Raw genomic sequence first — 10,755 nt, forward strand, 5'->3', positions numbered from 1 at the left:
CGAACCATTGATACAACAACATGAATGGATTTCTTTTCTTTTAAATTTTTAAATGTTTATTTATTTATGTAGAGAGGGAAAGAGAGAACATGAGCAGAGGAGAGGCAGAGGGAGAGGGAGAGGGAGAGTCCCAAGCAGGCTCCACGCTGTCAGCACAGAGCCTGACCTGGGGCTCAAATCACAAACTGTGAGATCATGACCTGAAATCATGATCATGATCATAAGATCATGAGCCAAAATCAAGAGTAGGACACTTAACCGACTGAGCCATCCAGGTGCCCCAACAACATGAAGGGATTTCAAATGCATTATGCTAAGCAGAAGCCAGAAACAAAGGCTACATACTGCACGATCCCTTAAATGATATTCTGGAAAAGGCAAAACTATAAGGATGGAGAACAGAACTGTAGTTGCAGGGAGGGGGTGGGGGAGAACTTGACTACAAAAGGGCGGCACAAGAGAATTTGGGAGGAGGGTGATAGGACTGTTTTGTATCTTGATTGTGGCAGTACATGATTCTAGGCATTCATCATGACACACAGGACGGAACAAAATAAGGAGTGAACTTCACTGTAATTAAATTCAAAAAATAAATATTAAAAATCATTTTAAAACTCAAGCCCAGATCCTCCAAGTCTGAAAAGAGAGGAAAACTCCCCAGTGAAGAGACAGACGGAAAAAGAGAAGTGACCCCAATGTCAACTCCAGTTTCCCAGGAGCCACCTACGCCCTTCCCATTGGCTTTACTGGGCACTGCTGCCCATGTACCAACCATGCCCTGTTTCAATGCTCCACCCATCAGACACCAGACCAGAGCATGTCATGTAATTTGTCTAAAGGCTCAGGGCCAAGAAAGGGGAAATAAACCCAGAGAGTAATGCCCAACTCACTGGCTACCTGCCTGGTTCCCGTTCCACGTCACTGAGCCAGAGGCCACTTCTCCTGTAGGAGAAGACCTGTAGACTCAAGAAAGCAAAACCAAGAGGAGCGACATTGGTACAAAGGCCCAGTTTCCCAGCCCAATCTCTTAAATGAGCCCATTCTTCTTGACTGATTGACATCAGAAATGCCCACCTCCTTCAAGGGAGACTTCTCCACCAGGGCTGCCGGAGAAAATATGAGATGCCCAATAAAGTTGAATTTCAGATAAACAAAGAAGACTGTTCTGATAGAAGTACAGTGCAATATTTGTGTGTATTTTGATTTATTCAATCTGACAATCCTGTCCTCCATCCACCGGGGTGTGGCCTCACCTACCACACATCAGAAGGAAATTTGTTACGCTTCCATCAATTTAGATTCACACACCCATATTGTTCATCTCCTAGCACATCCCCTGGGGATTAGAGACCTGGCTCTGTCAGGCAGATCTCTCTAGAAACCTGGCCCCAAAGCAGACAGAGGTGCTAAGGAAGGGGAGGGAAGGCCCGGCAAATAGCACACCCTTTCCAACTTCTACTGCCTCCCAGAAACTGGACCCCAAGGTCAAATGGGAAAAGGCAAACCTAGCCTGAGAATCTATTCATGAGCGGGCTGGAGGGAGGGCACCCAAGCCCTCCCAGGCCTCCCCCCCCCATACACATCAGATCCTCTAAAAGGATATCACAGGTCACCCCCAGAAGACTCCCACAGACGGACTCTGCAAACAGCCCACCTGTGGGTCTTCTGCAGTCACCCCTGGACAACTCACAGCGGTCTTTACACTTTCCAAAGCCCTGCGGTTATAGCAGGTGCCTGGGGGAGGTGCCACCCACAGCCTCCCCCCCCACCCCCCCCCCACAAAAGCAGGTGGCGCTGCCTTTCTGGGAGCACAAAGGAAACATCTCATCAGAATTTATGTTAGAAGCTCCAGCAGGTGCTCAGCAGCCACTCTCCAGGTGTGAGGCTGAAGTGCCAGGGCTTTGGGTGAGATCAGCTATCAGGAGGTGAGTCATGAGAAGAAAGACAGCTAAAGGTGGGCGCGGATCGTCCCCTGTTCCTGGGTGTCTAAAACATGGGTTAGCATTCTCGCCGGGGGTCCAGATGGTGTCTCAAGTCCTCATCTGGTCCCACCGTCCACCGTCCACACAGTTACCAAACATTTCTTGAACACCTCTGCGTTCCAGGCACTGTGCTAGTGCTGTGGTTACAAAGATACAAAACAGCGCTGGCACTCCAGGAGCTCACGTTCTGGGGGCAACCGCCACCACAACAAGCCAAGAGGATAATAGAGCTGAATGTGGGGGTGATGGGGGCACAGAGGGGCAGCAGCAGGCCTGTGGGCGGGGTTTTCTGGAGATCAGGTTGGAGCTGGGTCTCAAAAGAGGAGGGGCACAGCTTGGAGATTGGAGAGAGATAGCACTCTAAGCAGAGGCCGGGACAAAGGCACAGAGGCAAGAAGCTGAGAGCACACAGGGTGTATTCAACAGTATGCTGGGCCAGGAAATCAGGGGCAAGAGATAGGAATGGAGGGCCTGGGGGTGGGGGTGGGGGCGCTGGCATGACAAGTTCAGGGGTTTTCACTCTATCCTGAGCAGACATGAGGGCTTTTAACATGTCAGGGGACCATGTCCAAGGAGCATCTCACAAAGGCTACTCCAGGTACATCCAGGGTTGGGGTACCAATGTCTGGAGCAGGCCAGGGCAGTAGGAGTAGGGAGCAGGAGGCAGATTTGAAAAGCACTTAGGAGGCCATGTATCAGCAGATGTGGAGATTAATGGGACGTGGGAGGTTGAGGTGGAGGCAGAGGAAGGTGAATTCTGGGTTTCTGGATTCCATGGTTCTTCAGGTTCAAAATACCAGTCACCCGGCGATGATCACTTAAATGACCTGAATTTTGACACCAGGGTGCAGCACTGTGGTTTTGTACTAGCAAACCAGGCACACCTCCAGGCTCCCTGCTCAGACCAATCAAGCCCCATCCCCAAACCCCATGACACAAGTTCTTACAAATACAGCTCTCCAATCTGCCGCCTATTCCAACCTCTCCCTGACCATTTCAGCCTTAGTTTCATGGATGTGGCTGGGCCCATATCTATCTGCACAAACAGGTTATCAGGGTCCCGTGTGGACTTTTAGTGGCCACCATGATGATGTCCTGAAGGCATCAAAGATGTCAACCAAAGTACAAGAATATGGCTCCATCATAGAGGAAGCAATGAGGGGAATGGAGCCCCTGAGAAGGAGTCCGGAACCTGCCCCCGCCCTCTGGAGCTCCGCATCCTTGCTGTCCACTAATGAGCATGCAAAGGCCACAGTCCTCTTGGGTCTAAGATCCTGTGGAGGTTGAAACTGAGTATATACAGCTCAGTGCTGCCGCCTACTGTTCTCGTCCTGACATTACACTCATTTAGCGCCAGTGAACACCTCCACTCCGCAGAGGACTCTCCCAGGACAGGGCCGGGACCTAGGACCCCCCAGGGCGGGGAGGGGTGCTCATCCCCAACACCCGAACGTCTGAACTGAAGGCAGAGAGAATGCGGTTAGGAATTGGGTCAGCGCAGCCACAGGGGTATTAGCCAGAATGAAGGAGATGCTCTAGAGACTGCAGGGCCCGCTACCAGTGAGTCCGCACATCCAGTGGCAGGAGTGATGGGTGATGTGCGGTTGCAGAGCTGTTCAGGCTGGGGCCAGAGAACCAGCATGTCATGGGGAGGCTTGGAGGCAAGGGCGGGGAGCACAGACTAGACCCGAAGTGGGCTGCTGTGGCCCGCGAGCCAAATCCAGCCAGACTGTTTATGTACGGCTCACAAGCAAAGAATGATTTTTATATTTTAAAATGGTTGGGAAAAAAAATCAAAGGAAGAATAAGAGTTGTGACAGAAACCATATGGTCTGCAAAAATCTAAAATATCCACTATCTGGCCTTTTACAGAAGTTTGCTAACTCCTGGACTGGACAGCAGTGGAAGTCTCTCCACGCTGAGATGCTGATCGGGGGTCACGCCGTCCCCAAGTCCCACAGACGAAAGCCTCGCCTGCGCCCCGGGGACCCTCACATCCAGCACAAGACCCAGCCGGCCTCCTCATAGCCCCCACCAGGGAGAGAGGACAGGACCCACAGTCTGCCAAGGGTCAGTGAGAGTCAGAAGGAGGCAGAAGGAGAGCAGTTCGGCTCAAATGTGCTGATTCCCAAGGCTCTCTCTGGGCCTGTGCTGGCACAGCTGTTTTACAGGGGGGCTGACGCTCCCCCTTGGAACTTTGTCAGGGATTACATGACTTTCTGAGGCCTGAGAAAAATACTTCAGCAGTTCTGGTAGACCTTGATTTGCCAGAAAGTTCCCCTGTGCCCAGTGCAACTCATAGGACTTGTCAAAATGACCTCCTTTCATGCTGCAAATCCCTTCTCAACAAGGAAAACCTGCTGACGGTTCAGTTCTTTTGTTAACAACCAAAATTAAAAAAAAAAAAAAAAACGAAGAAGAAATAAAAAAAAAAAATCCTTAGTTCCTGCTCCTTCTCAGAGGAGAGGAAGTCATTCGTAACATAAATAAATGAAGCAAGATTTTCACCCTCCGGTAATTTCTTGCTCTGTCTCCTGTCTCCCACAGCAGGTACCATGTGACTGAAGAACAAGAATGCCTGATGACAAGAGTCACCACACTGTGAGCACACCTCACATGCCAGGCCCTCTACCGACATGGTGTCAGCAGGGAGGGCAGGGTTGCTGCCTTTACAGCGGTAGCGGTGGTCCCGGGAGCCTGAAGTATCATGGTGTGCTAGGCCAAGCTCTGTTCTCTGTGCCGGGAGACCACTTGGCCTGTTCTAGGGGCCACGAAGGCCGAAGCCTCCAAAAAGGAGAGTAAGAGGTAGCAGGAGCCACGGGTAGTGTGTGGGGGCCACTCACTGTCCTGACTCTGGCTTCAGCAGCTGTGTGTCAAGTCCTCCAAGACTCTATACACGGATGCAATGAAATAGCCCCGGCAAAATGTCTGCCTGCAGAACGCCCTCAATGAATGTTCGTTTTCCTTACATTTCTTTGACCCCCCAACATGGAGAACACATCACCAGCTCCTTTCTCACAGGTTAGTTTCAAGGCTCAGATGAGATAAAGGAGGCAGTGGAGCCATACAGCTATAAATCTCTATGGTCATGCAGTCACTCAGCAAACATTTCTTAAACACATTCTAGGTGCTGCTTCATGGACTAGGTTCAGGGGTGCTAGGGGACAAGAAGCAGTCCTTGCCTTCATGGAGTTTGTTTGTTTTTAATGTTTATTTATTTTTGAGAGAGAGATACAGAGTGCAAGACGGGGAAGGGCAGAGAGAGAGGAAGACACAGAATCCGAAGCAGCCTCCAGGCTCTGAGCTGTCAGCACAGAGCCCGACGCAGGGCTTAAACTCACAAACCAGGAGATCATGACCTGAGCCAAAATCGGACGCCCAACCGACTGAGCCACCCAGGTGCCCCAACCCTGATGGAGATTTAAGTAACTTTTCATTAATAAAGATGACGTGTTTTTATTACTCGAGGCCAGGATCGTTGTGCTGAAGAGGCAGGGAGCAAACATATTAACCCGGGGGCTTCCTATTCCAATGTTAACAGTCTCATGACCTCAGTCATCATTTATTTACCCGGAAAATGGGATAATGTTTGTGAAAATTGAACGAAATAATGTGCATGAAAGAAAGCACTTAGCATGGTCTACGGCAAATGGTAGACCTTAAAAATGTTAATCAGATGACACCCTGATAAACATAGTAAGGAAGCAAAAGTACATTCATCTTTAAAAAACGGTAATTTTTTTAAGCTGTAGGGGGCGCCTGGTTGGTTCAGTCAGTCAAGCGTCGGACTTTGACTCAGCTCATGATCTCACAGCTCAGCTCGTGGGTTCAAGCCCTGGGTCGGGCTCTGTGCTGACAGCTCAGAGCCTGGAGCCTACTTCTGATCCTGTGTCTCCACTCTCTGCTTCCCACCCCCCATCTCATGCTCTGTCTCTCTCTCTCTCTAAAGTAAATAAACATTAAAAAAAAAAAAAAGATTGAGGCTTCAGGGAAAGCTCAGGTAACTTGAGTCCCCAGGGAACAGGTCTGGGAAGTCAGATGTTGACTCCTTCATACATCCACCCCCTTCTGCCATTGGTCCTCCCTGAGCCCCTAAACAATGCCTTCCACAAAGGCAGTGCCCATGGATATGTTAATAACGTTAATCACTCCCCTTGATAGAGCACTTGCTATATGCTGACACCCAGAATCTCACTAAATTCTCACTGCAAGCCTATAGGGAGGCACTATTGTCATCCCCATCTTACAGATGGGGAAGACGAGGCACAGAAAGTTTTGGTAAATTGCCCAAGATCACACAGCTGGCAGTGAGAGCATCCAGGATTTGAACGCTAGTCCATCTGACTGCAGAGCCCACAGGTTCACCACTGGATAAATGACCTGAATCTCTAGGGGGGTCTGGACAAGGCAGTGAGTGCTGGTGCTACAAACGATCCTAATAGCAGCTGCTGTGTGTTACGCACTATGTGCCACACACTTCTGCACTGTGTCTTAAAGCAATCTCAAAAGTATAACAACATCCGTCCCACCTGCGTCAGCTAGGAACGGCGCTGTGGCTGAGGAACTCACCTGTCTTCTCTATGTGTCAGTGATTTCCCGAGTTATAATTGGTGCTTTTATATATAATACTAGTGCTGACTCTGGGCCAGGAATGCTCTAAGCACTTTGCAGACATTAATTAAATGGGTACTACTGTTACCCTCACTTGGAGGAAACAGGGTCTCTTGGCCAGGGTTACCTGGGCTGTAGGTGGCAGAGCTGGACGCAAACCCAGGCAGTGGGGTTCCAGAGCCTCTGTGCACAGCTCAGTATGCTCCCTCCTTGAGCTGCGCTGGGACCCTTCTCCCCAGACGACTATTAAGTGAACAGTGCTCAGCAGACAATTGCCTCGGTTCCCCCCTGTTCCCGGAGAAAGCTTTACATCTCTGGTTTGCACAGATGAGTGGAATGAGAATTCTTTGATTAAATATTGCCCAAGAAAGGGGTGTATTTCACCCCATATTCTCATCCACTGCAGGACCTCCCCAACATAATATTTGGGCACCCTTGATAGGGGCCTTGCCTTTGCCAACGACTGATAATATCCAAATTAGCCAAAATTAAACCCTAGAAAACCAGTGGATCCCAGCACTGTCAAGGTCATTGGAAACAAGGGGCCTGGGACACTGTCACAGCCAAGAGGAGCCTAAGGTCATATGATGATGAATTGTAGTATGGCATCCTGGATGGCATCCTGGAACAAAGGACATTAGGAACAGACTAAGGAAATCTTAATAAAGTACAAACTTTTAGTTAATAAAACTATCAACACTGGGTCATTAATGTACCATACTAATGTAAGATGGTAATTATAGGGGAACCTGGATGTGGGGTATATGGGAACTCTCTATACTATCTCTGTAATTTTTCTATAAATCTAAAACTGTTCTAAAAATAAAAGCGTATCATAAAAAATATATACTCATTAATGATACTACTTAATTTTACAGCTGTGACTACTTTTTCACATTTCAATTTGTCTCGGTCAGCTTGGCTTATAACAAAATCTCAAAAATCAGGTGGCTTAAAAAACAGACATTTATTTCTTACAGTTCTAAAGGGTATAAAGTCCAAGATCAAGGTGCCAGCAAATTTGATTCTTGATGAGGGCCCTCTTCCTGGCTTTCAGACAGCTACCTTCTTGCTGCTGCGTCTTCAATATGACTGATAATCTTTAGTATCCTTTCTTCTGCGTACAAGGGCACGAATCCCACAACGAAAGCCCCACTTGTTCTAAACCTATTCACCTCCCCAGAGCCTCACTTCCTAACACCATTACATTAGGGGTTATGGCTTCAATATATAGATTCTGGAAGGGCACACTCAGTCCATAACACAGCTGAATTCAACAACAGTGTATGAATGCCCCTCCACCCCCCACAAAAGCAGTCCACTCAAAATTAAAGTATTCCCTCCTATCACCTCGCACTTGTCAGGGTAGCTATCATCAAAAAGCAAAAGCACCAACAGATAGTGGTGAGGATGTGGAATCCTTAGACACTGTTGGTAGGCATGTAAAATGGTACAGCTGCTTTGGAAAACAGTGTGGGGTTTCTTCAAAAAATTAAAAATAGAACTATCTTAGGATCCAGCAATCTACTTCTAGGTGTCTCTCTAGAAAAACTGAAACTGGGATCACAGGGAGTTATTGGCACTCCCTTGTTCCTTGCAGCAGTATCCAAAATAGCCAAAGTATGGAAACAGCCTGAAACCCATCGACAGATGAATGGATAGAGAAAATGTGGTGTAGACATACAATGAAATAGATTCAGCCTTCAAAAAAGATATCCTGCCATTTGTGACCACATGGACAATCCAGAAGACATGCTGTTATGTGAAATAAGTCAGTCATAGAAGGACAAATACTGCATGATTCCACTTATATGGAGTATCTGAAACACTCAAACTTATAGAAGCAGATGCTAGAATGGTAGTTACCAGGGGCTAAGGGGAAAGGGGAGTGAGCGAGTGTTGTTTGATGGGTATAGAGTTATGGTTATACCAGATAAGTACATTCCAAGGCTCTGCTGTACAACTTTGTGCCTATAGTTAACAACACAGTACTGTGCACTTAAAAATTTGTTAAAGAACCGGGGCACCTGGGTGACTCATTTGGTTAAGCGTCCGACTTCAGCTCAGGTCATGATCTCGCGGTTCGTGGGTTCGAGCCCCGCATCGGGCTCTGTGCTGACATCTCAGAACCTGGAGCCTACTTTGGATTCTGTTTCTCCCTCTCTCTGCCCCTCCCCTGCCGTGCTCTGTCTCTGTCTCTCTCAAAAATAAAAAAAAGTTAAAAATTTTTTTTTAATTTAAGAAGGTAGATGTCACGTTAATGTTCTTACCACAAAATCAAAACAAACAAACAAACAAAAAAAAAAACAGAAGCAAAAGCCACAACAACAACAAAACCACAAAAGGACACAAGAGAACTTTTGGAGGCAATGGATATGTTTATGGCCATGATTGTGGTGATACTAAGCCTAAATTCATCTAATTATATACACCAAATGTGTGTAATGTTTTGTATATTGACTATGCTTCCGTAAAACTGTGAAAGAAAGAAAAAAGGGAGAAAGAGAATGGGATCCTTCCTGCCACACCCAGGGCCCCTGTACCCCACACAGGTACAGGGAGGCCCATCCTGTGAGACAGGGGCAGCACACATCCCTGGGCTCAGGACTCCTCCAGTCAGTCCAGCCCTGTCTTACCGGGAGCATCACTTCCAGAAGAAATACCCTTGTGTTCCCAGAGCTGAGGCTACAAGTGGTTTGTTCAAAGCCAGGGATGGTGCTGGACTGGGACAGCCTCCTTTCAGCAGGTAGGAAGCCGTTCTCTGAGCTGGGAGGAAACTAGAAGGCACTGTGCCAGTCACTAGCAAGACTACCCTGGAGGCCAGAGAATGACATTGGGGGTGATGATCTGGTGGGAGGGGGGAGCTCCAGGGGACGTGGGAGCAGACAAGCACAGCGTCACTTCTTGCACAGAGCTGCAGCTTCCAAGTAAAGTCTGCAGTCAAGCCCAGCTTGACCCTTTCCCAGCTCAAGTGACCCTGGGCAAACCACATGTCCCCTTTAAGACTCAGTTTCTTCAACTGTAAAGTGGACATAATAAGACACCTACCTCCTGTGATTGCTGTCAAGATGAAATGAAAACATGTGTTAATATTTAGATATGAAGGTAACTACTCAAAGACCTAAACGGAGAAACAGCTAAAGTAGCTGTGTTTGGGATTGGGGACAGGGGTTGGAAAGGACGAGGGGAGGGATTGTTGCTTTTATTTAACCATGTGCATCCATTATTGGGATAGAATAATGGAAAACATGTTTAAAAGTGAGATCATGCAGGGCGTGTGAGTGGCTCAGTCAGTTAAGCATCTGACTCATGGGTTTGGCTCAGGTCATGATCTCAAGGTTTGTGAGTTTGAGCCCTGCATCTGGCTCTGTACTGACAGTGCAGAGCCGGCTTGGGATTCTTTCTTTCTTTCTTTCTTTCTTTCTTTCTTTCTTTCTTTCTTTCTCTCTCTCTCTCTCTCTCTCTCTCTCTCTCCTCCTCCCCCACTAGAACTCCTCTTTCTCTGTCTTTCAAAATAAATGTTTATTTCAAATGTTTATTGCGATCGTGCAGGTAAAGCTCTCAGCCCTGTGTCAGAGCGCACAGCAAAGAGTGCAAACTGTACTCTGACCTGAGAGTCAGAAGATTCTATCTGTCGCTCAAGGCATTCCCTGGGGCTTCCTGGGAAGACTGAAGGGACGACGATGGGAGTCCAGAAAATCTCAACGAGTGAGACTGATGGACACTAATTTTACCAAGCCTTAGCACACCACAGCAAGCAGATCTCCCTTGAAGTTTGCAGGCCATCTGAGAACAAATTGACAGCAGCTTATAAGTGTATGGAGCTTGCTAAGCCAAGATATGGTGCAGGCTAGAAATCATAGCAAGGGAGGTCAGGAAGGGCTGCCATAAATCTCATATCATGAAACCATATATTTGCCACTGAGAGGAGCCCAGGAGGCTTGGGAGCGTCTGAGGCCATTTGAAGTTGAAGCCTTAAAAGGCAGCTGTGCCCTGACCTTGTCAAACCTCTTTTTGCCAGACCTTGGTACCACCTAGGGACAGCCATATGTGACCTGGTCTAATAAGGATGGCCAGACACAGGCGCAGCTTTGAAGCTGTGCTACACGGGCAGACCCAGGTCAGGAAAGTCGATGGACAAGTCCATAGGCCTCTGCACCTG

The sequence above is a fragment of the Lynx rufus genome, unplaced genomic scaffold (assembly GCF_022079265.1).
Source record: "Lynx rufus isolate CCGP_SWC_20201006 ecotype Redwood Valley unplaced genomic scaffold, mLynRuf1.p SCAF_3, whole genome shotgun sequence".
Classification (NCBI taxonomy): Eukaryota; Metazoa; Chordata; class Mammalia; order Carnivora; family Felidae; genus Lynx; species Lynx rufus.